Source organism: Lithobates pipiens, unplaced genomic scaffold, assembly GCF_037356315.1.
Source record: "Lithobates pipiens isolate NorthernLeopardFrog02 unplaced genomic scaffold, aLitPip1_a1.2 Scaffold_25, whole genome shotgun sequence".
Lineage (NCBI taxonomy): Eukaryota > Metazoa > Chordata > Amphibia > Anura > Ranidae > Lithobates > Lithobates pipiens.
In genome coordinates this window covers 100,398,360-100,412,215 of record NW_027507787.1, presented here as the reverse complement: position 1 = coordinate 100,412,215, position 13,856 = coordinate 100,398,360, and positions in this window count along the sequence as shown.

The window sequence follows — 13,856 nt, the reverse complement described above, 5'->3', positions numbered from 1 at the left end:
ATCTTTGCTTTCTGAGAGAGCCTTAGCCTGGGCTAACCCTCTATGGGAGACGCAAAAACCTGTTGTCTTGAATTACCCTGAGTTTGTGGCTTCCTTTAAAAGGACATTTGACGTTCCGGCTACACAAGGCGATTGTCTCGGACAGGGGCAGTCCGTTTGTCTCCCGGTTCTGGCGAACCTTTTGTGCACAGTTGGTAATCCAGCTTGCGTTCTCTTCCGTGTATCACCCGCAGTATAATGGGGCCGCAGAGCGAGCCAATCAGTCCTTGGAGCAATTCCTACGTTGCTATATTTCTGATTTCATAACAACTGGTCAGACCTATTGTAACCCAAAAAAATACAGCGCTATTCTTAAATGTGACAATAATAAACGTAACAAATAAAATTGTGTGAAACTTATACTGTACATGCAGCAGCAACTTTAAACGTGAGATACCCACAAATTAGATAAAATGATACAAGAATACTATGTGAAATAGATAAATAAATCAAACAACAATTAAAATATAAACCAAAAATATGTGTTCAAATATTAGTCCATATTCCCCATCAGCAAAGATTCTGATTGTAGTCTCCAATGTGTAACACACCACACCAGTAAAGGAAAAGTGTCATTAGAGTTGCAGAGACAGGCTTCCACCACCAACACTACTGCCGCTTACCAGCTAGACTGATCCCATCACAGAGACCAGATATCGCCACAAGTAAAACACTCCCTCTGCACATGGACCGCCTGGAGGATGTATCCCTATTAGGCACTCGGTTCAAGTAGTTGGAAAGATCCTACGGCCACACTGCTCATTGCCCAGCACATATATAAACGAGAGGAATCGCCATAGTGTAATAAAATCTTAGGTTTAATAAATAAAAAAAGGATTGCACTTACATCAAGTTGAAAAAAGGTTCACTTTTTAAAAGACAAGTTTGCCGGCCGGCTTCATGAACGCTGCCCGTCGCTTCCGGGTTCAGCGTGGATCGCGGTGACGTCAATACGCCACTCCTCCCTACGCCGTTTCATTAAAAAGTAACGTCTTCCAGGGGCCTTTGGGCAGAGTTTACCATGGGCAGAGTTTGCTCACAATAGTGCCTTGAATTCTGCTTCCCGATTGTCTCCATTTATGGCGAATTATGGTCTCCAACCTTCCATGTTGCCTGACTCATTTGTTCCGCAGAGTATTCCTGCGTTAGAAGAGCATCTACGTGGTCTTCGTTCCACTTGGGTACAAGTCCAGGAGGCTTTGCGTCATGCTAATGATAGGTACAGACTTCATGCTGACTGCAGACGCCTGCCTGCGCCTTCCTACCAGGTTGGGGATAGGGTCTGGCTGTCATCTTGCAACCTTCGGCTTCGTGTTCCCTCACTGAAGTTTGCACCTCGGTTTATTGGGCCTTTCCGTATCCTTCACAGGATTAACCTAGAGGCTTACGTGTTGGACCTTCCTCCTAGTATGCGCATCTCAAATGTGTTTCATGTCTCCTTATTGAAACCGTTGGTCTGTAACCGATTTACCACCTTGGTGCCATGACCTCACCCTATTCAGGTTGAGAACCATGAGGAGTATGAGGTACAATCCATTGTTGACTCCCATAGGTTCCATTGGCGCATACAGTACCTGGTGCATTGGAAGGGGTACGGTCCAGGGTTTCATCCTCGGACGTACATGCCCCTGTCCTCCTCCGCGAGTTCCATAGATGGTTTCCCCTCAAGCCCGGTGGCCCTCCGATGGAGAGGGATCATTGAGGAGGGGGTACTGTCAGGGCTGGCTTAGCCCTTCCTTCTCTTGGCTGGCTGCTCAACTGTCGACTAATTGCCAGCTCTCATCTCTCTCCACAGTTACCAGATGTTCCTGATCATGCTTGTCTGACCTGCCTACTTAAAGCTGTCCAGCTCACTTCACCTCTGCCTTCACCTTTTTTCACATCACAATAAACCATCTCCTGCGGTTCTGTTTAAAGACTGGCTTGCTGACATCCCTTCAGGCTCCTTATCCTGCTTGCTGTTGCTCTACTTGGATCGCTGACTTCTGACCTGGCTGATTACCCGATCTGGTTATTAAACTCTGGCCTGGCTGACTACTTGATCCGGTTACTGGACTCTGGCTACGCTTTTTCTATTTACCTTTTTATTTTTATTTAATAAACAAGTGTGATTTAATTGCACTTCTGTCTTGGTCTGATTCATGGTTTCTGACACTCGTAAGCCACACCGGGACGGTTTACTGCCCCCCCGACTGGTGTGCCATGCTGGCCAGGGGTCTTTGGTGTGGGTTCTGATGAGGGGTTCTATCCAGACGATACAGGTCCAGGAGACATCATGCAATACGGTGCAAGTTGTAATTATAAAGATTAAAGATATATTTACTGTGATCGGATTTTATTATATTAGATTGTGTGGTTCTTTAGTATGAATTTCAATTTATGCTATCGCTTTCACAGCGCACAAATCCTCTGAAATAGAACCGGCGGGGTTGAAACGCGTCAAAATTACCATCATTGTAGCACTTGACTATTGAATACCATCATATGTTGCAAATGTTCCCACTTGCGCTGGTGCTATAGTGTTTATATCTCCTGTACCACAGCTCTTATTTTAACAAATTATTTTCTAATATTTACCATTTAAAATCTTTTGATATTTTGTTCAATAAAATTGAAGTTTATTCTTAATTCTTTTGTAGAACTTTTTTTTTATTTACTTGCTGCCTAGAAAACCCCATATGGGGGAGATTCCCTCTTTGATGTTGTGGTAATGGATACTAAAAATTATCGACAAATGTGTCTTGACATATTATCAAATAGGGCAATACCATTCCTTATCTCTATGGAAAACATATTACCTTTTAACCACTTAAGCCCCGGCCCAATTTGCAGCCAAAGGACCAGGCCCCTTTTTTGCCATTCGGCACTGCTTCACTTTAACTGACAATTGCGTGGTCGTGCGACGTGGCTCCCAAACAAAATTGGCGTCCTTTTTTCCCCACAAATAGAGCTTTCTTTTGGTGGTATTTGATCACCTCTGCGTTTTTTTATTTTTTGTGCTATAAACAAAAATAGAGTGGCAATTTTGAAAAAAATTCAATATTTTTTAACTTTTTGCTATAATAAATATCCCCAAAAAATATATATAAAACATTTTTTTCCCTCAGTTTAGGCAGATACGTATTCTTCTACATATTTTTGGTAAAAAGAATCGCAATTAGCGATTATTGATTGGCCTGCACAAAAGTTATAGCGTTTACAAAATAGGGGATAGTTTTATAGCATTTTTGTTAATATTTTTTTTTTTACTAGTAATGGCGGCGATCAGCGGTTTTTATTGTGACTGCGACATTATGGCGGACACATCGGACATTTTTGACACATTTTTGGGACCATTGTCAGATATACAGAAATCAATGCTATTTAAATGCATTGATTCCTGTGTAAATGACACTGGCAGTGAAGGAGTTAACCACTAAGGGGCAGTGTAGTGTTATGTATGACGTTATATATTTTTTTTTATCGTATGGGGGGCGTGGCCTGGCATGTGACATCACTGATCGTCCTTCCCTATAAAAGGGAAGAGACGATCGTGACAGCCACACAGGGAAGCACGGGGAGAGGTTTGTTTACACAGACCTCTCCTCGTTCTTCAGCTCTGTGACATCGGAGCCAAAAGCGAGAAAGGAAGTCGCCTAGTCTATGTCTTTCTGTGACCCTATGTAACCAGGCTCCCTTCTCACCTTCAGGACACTTTGGCACTACTGAGGGTTTTACATATTAGAACATTTCCAGCTAGCAGTATCCTAGTCTCCATAGATGTGGAGGCATTATACTGTAGCATAACCCACTCTTTAAGCATTTCAGTGATAGCTTTTTTTAACGAAAGTGATGAAACGATTAGACTGTATGATGTGTTTATCTTGCAATTGCTGAGGCATATATTGACTAAAATTATACTTTCCTTTTGGCTCCCACTACCTCCAGGTGCAGGGGTTGGCGATGAGGACAAGTTGTTCCCCATTGTATGCCAACCTGTACTGGGGGGTGGGAGTGGTCTCTCTTTTCCAATCATGATTTATCGATATACCTGGCTAACATAAAATGTTGGTACAGGTATATTGATGACGTTTTTATAGTATGGTATGCAATTATTGAATATCTGCAAAGATTCATGGATCATTTAGCCATTAATGAGTTTAATTTAAAATTAACAATGGAATGTAGCTCTAGATCCTTACCATTTTTGGATCTAATGATCCTTTAAAGAAGAGGATGGAACTATGAACACATCTTTGTTTAGAAAAGTGACGGCGGGAAATACTGTACTCCATGCAGAAAGCTCACATCCCCAGCCTTTAATACGAAGTATTCCATATTCGCAATACTTGCGGCTTAGACAAAACTGTTCCACTGAGGACTCATTTAGGGCTGAAGCTAATTCGCTGAGAAATCGTCTCAGTGAACGGAACTACAGTAAAACTATTCTTAAGAAAGCCTTTAAGAATGCTCTAGACAAAGATAAAACTAAACTGTTATTTGATAGAGATAAACATCAGAAAAAACAGGTGGACACCACTAGAATAATAACTATGTATTTGAATAATCATGCAAGTGTGCGGGAAGTGAATGGTAGACACTGGAACTTGCTTAGGGGTGATCGTATCATCAACAAATATGTTCTCCAAATCACCTATAGGAAATGCCAGTCTTTAAAAGATAGGTTGGTCCATACTTATTTCCAGGAAGCAACAGGAGGTGAGGATGAACCGGTGGATATGTTCAGGTGCCATGGGTGCGAATATTGTGGCTGGATATTAGAAGGTTCTTCCTGCATGTTACCTAATGGAGAGATTTACAATATGAAATTCTTCGCTAATTGTCAGACTAAAGGTATTATTTATATAGCATTTTGTAAATGTGGTTCATTCGATATTGGGAAAACGTTTAGGAATTTGTGGTGACGGGTCTATGACCACATCTATTATATTAGGAAGAATTTGCTATATACCTCAATAGGGAGACACGTGGTGTTAGAACACAAAAATGACACATCGATGGTTTGTTTTACAGCGCTGGAAAGGGTCAATGAAGACCTTAGGGGCAGTAACAAAAACTGCTTCAACGTGAAGCTAGATGGATATTTAATTTGAATGCCACGAGGGCACCAGGCTTGAATGATTTCCTCAGCTATAGATCTTTTCTTTGACTGAATTAATTTGTAATAATGTCCATATAGTAGCCTCTGTTTTTCAGTCTGTTTGATATCTAGGGGCAAGTGCTGATGTCACCAGCATCAACCTGTTGGTTCGCTGTCTGAGTGCTCTGTCCAGAGATGTTAATCCACCAGAAATGTAAATAGAATGTATATTTTCTTATTTTTTTCTGTGTTTGTTCTTGTCTGGTTCCTATTGTTTATTAATTTTCTAACTCTTTTTGGTTATGTTTGTATATATGTATATATGCTGTATAGGATATGGGAGAGATAAGGAGGTGTATACAAGCCTGGCCTTTTGTTGGAATTTATTTTCATATGTCATTTTGGAGAATGTAGGGATGTGATGGTTTGCATCTATCGGACCTGGGTTTATTTTTAGGGTTCGAGGGAGTCCCACTTGGTTTGGACAATATCTGGGTAGGTAGGTAATCTTATGTACCCTCCTTACCCATGGCGGTGGAGGTTCCTAGGGGACACTTCCATTATCCTTCTGTATATGGTGTTGTGGTTTGGCTTTATCGGGCTACTTAATCTATGTGTTTGACATCCAGTCAGTTCTTTATTCAGAGCTATTAATTGGCTTATGGGTTCTCAAATGTTGATTGCTGCCTGGCTTGATGGCGTAATTAACCATACTTTTGTGTTATTACGATAATTGCTGGCTATCTAGTGTAAGCCTAGTGGGGTGCTATTCCCTTTTTTGCCCATATGCGCGTGCGTTTTTTAATTATTTTTATTATTATTTTTTTTTTTTTTATATTCTATGGAATGGTAGAGTCTGCTGCGTATGTGCGGGGCCTTGGTATGAGCGCCCTTGTTTTGGCGCAGTATTAAGTATCACACACAATATGCGCTTATGGGGGGCTCAGGGCTTGAAAGCGCATGCATTGTTGACATAATTGTGCGCCGTCGTGCATGGTGTCTTTTCCCTCTGGAGACACCTGTAGTGCAAGGCATACGCGCGGGCACATTGTACAATACTATGTAGGTATGTGCGCATGTGCGGGGCTCCATGTTTACTAGGCGCATGTTTTGATAATGTTATGCGCCATTGTGCATAGCGTTTGTTTTTCATAGGCGTGCTCTTTGGCGATGTTATTGTTCACCATTGCGAATGGCGCTTGTGTTCTTTTGTGACGTCTGCAGCGCAGGGCGCCCCATAGTGATAGTGGTAGGCTGGGATGGACCCTCCCCAGCTGCTAGCAATAACACTAATTGGCTTATTTGGCGGTCGTTTTGGTGCCAATGCTCACATTTAAGCAGTGAAGGCTGAGCTGGTTAGTGAGCGGTGTATTTGCTGTGTGGATGGATCTTGCAGGTAATTACTTTGCATTCTTTTGATGGTTTTGATGGTTCTTCAGTAACTTAACCTTTGGTCCAATACTGACAGACATATTTGGGCTTTCTCTCATAGTGGAACTTTTCATGTGTGGGATCAACATTCGCTTTTCCTGTGAATGATACTTGTCAGATTCGTTTTGGCTTTACTGAGCTACCCCTAGGAATTTCCCCTATGTGAGAAGCCCCCTGGTGGCCATTGATAGGTAGTTTCCTTTTGGAATTTTTCCTTTATTTGTTTTGTTTTATAGTTAGGGCTTTTTTTGTTGGCCTTTCGTTGATAAATGCAAAAACTAAAATAATAGGTCTGTAATTAAACAAACCGTATTTGGAATTTGTAGGTGGTTCGTCTTTTGGTAATTAATGGGCTCTAGGGCATCCTAGCCACCTAGTTGAAGCCATCTCCTTTAAGATAGGCTTAGGTATCTTTTTTGATTTCTATGACGTCTTTGATGGAAACATTGTGATTTAAATCATCACCATAGGTCTCTGGCATGCTTTTGATATGTTCCCACATTTGTGTTCTATTATTAGATTTATCCCAGCACTCACTTAGGTCGTGTATGTATGCGAAACCATCCATCTCTGGTGCAACCAATTACCTTCAGAAGTCACATAATTAGTGAAATGATGTCCACCTGTGTGCACTCTAAATGTCACATGATCTTTCATTACATATACACACCTTTTTGAAAGGCTCCAGAGACTGCAACACCTAAGCAAGAGGCACCACTAACCAAACACTGTCATGAAGACCAAGGAACTCTCCAAACAAGTAAGGGACAATGTTGAGACCTACAAGTCAGAGTTAGGGTATAAAAATATCTAAATCTTTGATGATCCCTAGGAGCACCATCAAATCTATCATAACCAAATGGAAAGAACATGGCACAACAGCAAGAGACAGCTGCACACCAAAACTCATGGATTGGGCAAGAAGGGCATTAGAAAGGGGAGAAAGTAGATGTGGCGCTATACCTTTTAAAGTCCCTAGAATGGTATAAATGATAACCGGCAAATAATATGAAATGTGAAAAAAAAATTTTTTAAAACAATTGTGAGATTTTTTTTTTATATATACCAACTTTATACGTGCATGGATAATTGGTTAAATGCTTGTGCCACTGTGTTAATATGCATGCAATAAACGAGTTCTCGTTAATAATCCATAAAATGTAACATAAACAATTTCTTTCACAAAAATGATGAATGTGATGGTGAAAAATATATTGTGAAGAGTGGTGATCAAAGCCCGCTAGGGGTTAATGACTATAGTGAAAAGAAAATTCAAAATAGGTGAAATATAGCGTATTGAGAAATTAGTCCAACTCAAGATTAGCCAATCAGTCCAAACAGTGCAGAGAAAAAAGTGTTTCAACTTCAAAGAGAGAGATCCCCCAACATGTGTATCCAAAAAAGAGCTCTTGTTGCCCTCACCAGATGACCTGCCCCCTTCAGGGGTGAACTCGCTACCACAGTGTGAGCCCCTGTGTCGCTGTTTGGTTTTCCTCTGGGGGGTTCCTTTAAATGGTCCGTTGGGGGTACCTCAGGCAAGTATCAATAAAAGAGAAGGGCCTCCATAGTGTAAAACCATCTCAAAGATCACTTTATTGTATAAAAAAATCTACTTACATTTATACAGTGTATCAATCATATAACACAAACACAGCAGCCGTCCGCCATAGCATTCTAAGCCGGAGAGAGTGCGTACTATGGCCAAACCCGTCACATCACCCAAAGAACACCATTCCCACAGTGAAACATGCGCAAACCATTCAACTTGAAGGAGCTGAAGCAGTTTAGCAAGGAGGAATGGGCAAAAATCCCAGTGGCAAGCTCATAGAGACTTATCCAAAGCGACTTGGAGCTGTGATAGCCGCAAAAGGTGGCTCTACAAAGTTGTTTGCTTCACACAAAAAAAAATCTTCTAAGTTGTGGGAATGTTCTGTAAATTAAATGATGCAAATCCTCAAACAATCCATGTTAATTCCAGGTTGTGAGGCAACAAAACATGAAAAATGCCTAATGGCTAAATGGCTAATGAATGAATATAGTCTTTTTTTTAAATATTTCTATTATTTAGGTTTGCTTTTAATTCAATCTGCTTGATTCTATTATGGTAGTGGGCTACAAATCTATTAGGGGTAAATGATTTAGTGTTTTATTTTAATTTTATTTTTGATGTTTTAATGTATCTTTTCAGGTATTGTAATATTGTGGTTGTCAAAGATACATTTGTTCACTGACGCAAATGGGCAATGCAGAGTAGATTGTGTTGCATGGAAATCCGTATATTATACACTGTGGATGTGGAGGGTGGCGATTGGATGCTCCACCAATCACAGCTAGTTCCTAGCCATTTAAGTTGAGCATGCTCTGCGATCGATACGCTTCCTGATGACATATTAATTATGAAACATACGTCAAGACGCTTCAGGTCACGTCACTCCTGGGTCCCAGCTTACAGTTTCTCCCATGCCCGAGTGGAACTCATGCCGGCTCTGAGCCCAGCGGAAAGCAGCTCTATAGTACAATCTCTGCAGGCTTTCCTCAGTGCTAGGCTAAGGCACACTTAAATGTAAGCAGACAACCTTCATGTTTTATGTATGATTTTAAATAAACCAACAGTATTGCGCCATATAGTGTCCCTTTGTTTCTTCCATATGGGATATTTTGGTGGAGAGTAGGTCACAGTACAGAGGAGTCATCTGGTAACCTAGGGTATCCTATCCAGGAGTTCCCAAAAGCGCATTAGACCTTCTTTTTAAATAGAGGTCACATCCATCTTGTGAGCAGCTTTCAATTCAGAACACATTGGGTGGATTCATATTTATATAGTGAACTAATTCCCTCTTAATTTTGGTGTGGGTCTACTAATCAAGACACATCATTGGAAATATGGATTTATAAAATATGATTTGTTTAATGTTTTTTTTTTTCACGACCAATTTATATATGTTTTTTTTTCATTAACTTTTATGTATATTTTTACTTCATGACTGATATCTGTTTAATATAAGGAAATTTTGCACTTTATGCATATATTCTTTTTAGTTAAGGGTATTGACATATAAGGTATAATCACTCAGCGCCCCCTTTTTACCTAATCATGTTTCATTTATAGAAGCTATAGTACAGCTTCTATGAATGGAAGAGGGTGGCAGAAAGGGCAGGCATATGACAGTTCCCTCGACTAGCACCAGAAGATTACTGCTGCGGGAATGGGGGGAGGTCAGAGGACAGAAGATTTCAACAAAAATCTCTGCCAGCAGCACAAGGGGGCCCTTTTCATTATCTGTAAGAATAATTGATCAATTGATTTTGACTAAAGTTAAGCTTTGAAAGGGTGAAAATGCTTCTAAGATTACTATAGCCTGCTGTGTAAAACAAGCAATTACTGTGGCTTACCAGTTGGAAAATAGTAGCTACACCTTTATACAAAATCTTAATTTGTGTTCTCCTAACCCACCCTTAGATGGTATTAAAAATATCAGACCTCAGGTACCCCTACACTTCACAGCTTTTAGCGATGTCGGGCAGTGTTTGCTTTCATATTTCTTACATGCTGCATTGCTTAGGCACATATACTACTCGCTCTATAGAGATGAATAGGAGAGCAGATACTTCTCTATGGAGTGTGTCGTTACATGTATTTTATTTTCTTCTTACTGTACTTACAGATGGGAGTAGTATTCTCTTGGTTGGCTGTTGTGAAGAGGTTGCGGAAACCAATTTACTGGTAACAGTAATCGCAAACTTATTTCTACATACAAAACATGCAAAGATCCACAAATGCTCATTATAATTCACCTCTCATTGACTAATAGGGTTTGCAGCTAAATTCATGGTTAGAACATTTTTGTATGGAGAATGAAGCCTTGGTGAATCGACTATGTAGATCATCTCCAAAGTTAAAATAGTTATAAATAATAAGGCCAATGTGGCATCTATATTTAAAAAGTGATCAAAGTAACAAAGGAACCAAGTAACTACTGGCCAGTTAGTTTAACGTTTATAGTCGGGAAGATACTGCCTATTCTTAAAAGTTAAGATACATTTTATAGGGTGAAAAGGCTGGGGCATTTAGACTTTAACCCCCACTCATATATTAACCTTGGGCCCTGCATTCTTATAAACCACCCGTACTGCAATACACCATTTTAGGTAGTAAGGAGAAAAAAATGACAATCCTATATACACAATCCTATACCCACAGTTGATCCAGAGGAAGGAAAAAAAACAGCAAAGCATGATCCAATTTGCTCCAGCAGGGGAGAAAATTCCTTCCTTAGTGAAATGATGTCCACCTGTGTGCACTCTAAGTGTCACATGATCTTTCATTACATATACACACCTTTTTGAAAGGCTCCAGAGACTGCAACACCTAAGCAAGAGGCACCACTAACCAAACACTGTCATGAAGACCAAGGAACTCTCCAAACAAGTAAGGGACAATGTTGAGACCTACAAGTCAGAGTTAGGGTATAAAAAATATCTAAATCTTTGATGATCCCTAGGAGCACCATCAAATCTATCATAACCAAATGGAAAGAACATGGCACAACAGCAAGAGACAGCTGCACACCAAAACTCATGGATTGGGCAAGAAGGGCATTAGAAAGGGGAGAAAGTAGATGTGGCGCTATACCTTTTAAAGTCCCTAGAATGGTATAAATGATAACCGGCAAATAATATGAAATGTGAAAAAAAATTTTTTTAAAACAATTGTGAGATTTTTTTTTATATATACCAACTTTATACGTGCATGGATAATTGGTTAAATGCTTGTGCCACTGTGTTAATATGCATGCAATAAACGAGTTCTCGTTAATAATCCATAAAATGTAACATAAACAATTTCTTTCACAAAAATGATGAATGTGATGGTGAAAAATATATTGTGAAGAGTGGTGATCAAAGCCCGCTAGGGGTTAATGACTATAGTGAAAAGAAAATTCAAAATAGGTGAAATATAGCGTATTGAGAAATTAGTCCAACTCAAGATTAGCCAATCAGTCCAAACAGTGCAGAGAAAAAAGTGTTTCAACTTCAAAGAGAGAGATCCCCCAACATGTGTATCCAAAAAAGAGCTCTTGTTGCCCTCACCAGATGACCTGCCCCCTTCAGGGGTGAACTCGCTACCACAGTGTGAGCCCCTGTGTCGCTGTTTGGTTTTCCTCTGGGGGGTTCCTTTAAATGGTCCGTTGGGGGTACCTCAGGCAAGTATCAATAAAAGAGAAGGGCCTCCATAGTGTAAAACCATCTCAAAGATCACTTTATTGTATAAAAAAATCTACTTACATTTATACAGTGTATCAATCATATAACACAAACACAGCAGCCGTCCGCCATAGCATTCTAAGCCGGAGAGAGTGCGTACTATGGCCAAACCCGTCACATCACCCAAAGAACACCATTCCCACAGTGAAACATGCGCAAACCATTCAACTTGAAGGAGCTGAAGCAGTTTAGCAAGGAGGAATGGGCAAAAATCCCAGTGGCAAGCTCATAGAGACTTATCCAAAGCGACTTGGAGCTGTGATAGCCGCAAAAGGTGGCTCTACAAAGTTGTTTGCTTCACACAAAAAAAAATTCTTCTAAGTTGTGGGAATGTTCTGTAAATTAAATGATGCAAATCCTCAAACAATCCATGTTAATTCCAGGTTGTGAGGCAACAAAACATGAAAAATGCCTAATGGCTAATGAATGAATATAGTCTTTTTTTTAAATATTTCTATTATTTAGGTTTGCTTTTAATTCAATCTGCTTGATTCTATTATGGTAGTGGGCTACAAATCTATTAGGGGTAAATGATTTAGTGTTTTATTTTAATTTTATTTTTGATGTTTTAATGTATCTTTTCAGGTATTGTAATATTGTGGTTGTCAAAGATACATTTGTTCACTGACGCAAATGGGCAATGCAGAGTAGATTGTGTTGCATGGAAATCCGTATATTATACACTGTGGATGTGGAGGGTGGCGATTGGATACTCCACCAATCACAGCTAGTTCCTAGCCATTTAAGTTGAGCATGCTCTGCGATCGATACGCTTCCTGATGACATATTAATTATGAAACATACGTCAAACGCTTCAGGTCACGTCACTCCTGGGTCCCAGCTTACAGTTTCTCCCATGCCCGAGTGGAACTCATGCCGGCTCTGAGCCCAGCGGAAAGCAGCTCTATAGTACAATCTCTGCAGGCTTTCCTCAGTGCTAGGCTAAGGCACACTTAAATGTAAGCAGACAACCTTCATGTTTTATGTATGATTTTAAATAAACCAACAGTATTGCGCCATATAGTGTCCCTTTGTTTCTTCCATATGGGATATTTTGGTGGAGAGTAGGTCACAGTACAGAGGAGTCATCTGGTAACCTAGGGTATCCTATCCAGGAGTTCCCAAAAGCGCATTAGACCTTCTTTTTAAATAGAGGTCACATCCATCTTGTGAGCAGCTTTCAATTCAGAACACATTGGGTGGATTCATATTTATATAGTGAACTAATTCCCTCTTAATTTTGGTGTGGGTCTACTAATCAAGACACATCATTGAAAATATGGATTTATAAAATATGATTTGTTTAATGTTTTTTTTTTCACGACCAATTTATATATGTTTTTTTTTCATTAACTTTTATGTATATTTTTACTTCATGACTGATATCTGTTTAATATAAGGAAATTTTGCACTTTATGCATATATTCTTTTTAGTTAAGGGTATTGACATATAAGGTATAATCACTCAGCACCCCCTTTTTACCTAATCATGTTTCATTTATAGAAGCTATAGTACAGCTTCTATGAATGGAAGAGGGTGGCAGAAAGGGCAGGCGTATGACAGTTCCCTCGACTAGCACCAGAAGATTACTGCTGCGGGAATGGGGGGAGGTCAGAGGACAGAAGATTTCAACAAAAATCTCTGCCAGCAGCACAAGGGGGCCCTTTTCATTATCTGTAAGAATAATTGATCAATTGATTTTGACTAAAGTTAAGCTTTGAAAGGGTGAAAATGCTTCTAAGATTACTATAGCCTGCTGTGTAAAACAAGCAATTACTGTGGCTTACCAGTTGGAAAATAGTAGCTACACCTTTATACAAAATCTTAATTTGTGTTCTCCTAACCCACCCTTAGATGGTATTAAAAATATCAGACCTCAGTTACCCCTACACTTCACAGCTTTTAGCGATGTCGGGCAGTGTTTGCTTTCATATTTCTTACATGCTGCATTGCTTAGGCACATATACTACTCGCTCTATAGAGATGAATAGGAGAGCAGATACTTCTCTATGGAGTGTGTCGTTACATGTATTTTATTTT